We start from the raw sequence: 1,815 nt of genomic DNA on the forward strand, positions 1-1,815 counted from the left end.
CACTTCGGGGTTAACGGATCATAACACATAATAGGTGACTATGGACTTGCAAGATAGGATCAAGAACTCACATATATTCATGAAAACATAATAGGTTCAAATCTGAAATCATGGCACTCGGGCCCTAGTGACAAGCATTAAGCATAGCAAAGTCATAGCAACATCAATCTCAGAACATAATGGATACTAGGGATCAAACCCTAACAAAACTAACTCGATTACATGATAAGTCTCATCCAACCCATCACCGTCCAGCAAGCCTACGATGGAATTACTCACGCACGATGGTGATCATCATGAAATTGGTGATGGAGGAAGGTTGATGATGACGATGGCGACGGATTCCCCTCTCCGGAGCCCCGAACGACTCCAGATCAGGCCTCCCGAGAGAGATTAGGGCTTGGCGGCTGTTCTGTATCGTAAAACGCGATGAATCCTTCTCTCTGATTTTTTTCCTCCTCGAACGTGAATATATAGAGTTGGAGTTGAGGTTGGTGGAGCACCAGGGGCGCGCCCACGGGGGTAGGCGCGCCCCCACCCTCGTGGACAGGGTGTGGGTCCCCTGGCCTTGATTCTTTCGCCAGTATTTTTATATATTCCAAAAATATTCTCCGTTGATTTTCAGGTCATTCCGAGAAATTTTATTACTGCACAAAAGTAACACCATGGCAATTTTGCTAAAAACAGCGTCAGTCCAGGTTAGTTCCAATCAAATCATGCAAGTTAGAGTCCAAAACACGGGCAAAAGTGTTTGGAAAAGTAGATACGTTGGAGACGTATTAGGTACCACAACCACTTGACTCAGCTGGGAGTTGATCTTCCTGATGATAGTGTCATTGACAGAGTTCTTCAATCACTGCCACCAAGCTACAAGAGCTTCGTGATGAATTATAATATGCAAGGGATGGATAATACTATTCTCGAGCTCTTCGCAATGCTAAAGGATGCAGAGGTAGAATCAAGAAGGAGCATCAAGTGTTGATGGTCAATAAGACCACTAGTTTTAACAAAAAAGGGTAAAGGGAAGAAGGGGAACTTCAAGAAAAACAGCAAGCTAGTTGCTGCTCAAGTGAAGAAACCCAAGCATGGACCTAAGCCTGAAACTGAGTGCTTCTACTGCAAAGGGACTGGTCACTGGAAGCGGAACTGCCCCAAGTATTTGGCAGAGAAGAAGGATGGCAAAGTGGAAGGTATATTTGATATACATGTTATTGATGTGTACCTTACTAATGCTTGCAGTAGAGCTTTGATATTTGATACTGGTTCTGTTGCTAATATTTGCAACTCGAAACAGGGGCTACGGATTAAGCAAATATTGGCTAAGGACGGGGTGACAATGCGCGTGGGAAATGGTTCCAAAGTCGGTGTGATTGTCATCGCCACGCTACCTCTACATCTATCATCGTCGCCACGGTCTTTCATGGTGTGGTGCCTGGTAAGTCTGCATATCCTATTGGTAAGATAGCTTTGGAGGTAGCTTTTGGAGATGACTACGATTCAAGGTCAGAAACTTTGACATTTGAGGTGGTAAAGATCAAAAGTCCGTACCACGCCTTGTTTGGGCGGCCGGTTTATGCTAAGTTTATGGAAAGGCCATGTTATGTTTATCTACAGCTTAAAATGCCAGGTCATAAAGGGACTATCACAGTACATGGAAGTAGAAAGATTGCCTTGGAGTGCGAAGAAGGTGATGCGGCTTATGCGGAGTCGGTTTGTGCCACGGAGGAGTTAAAATTTTAAAAGGAGAAAGTTGATCCGGCAGACATGACCTCTTTAAAAAAGCCAACTACGGAGCATGACCCAGCATTGAAGTTC

The sequence above is a fragment of the Triticum urartu genome, chromosome 5A (assembly GCF_056163025.1).
Source record: "Triticum urartu cultivar PI428250 chromosome 5A, HENAU_Tu73, whole genome shotgun sequence".
Taxonomy (NCBI): Eukaryota; Viridiplantae; Streptophyta; class Magnoliopsida; order Poales; family Poaceae; genus Triticum; species Triticum urartu.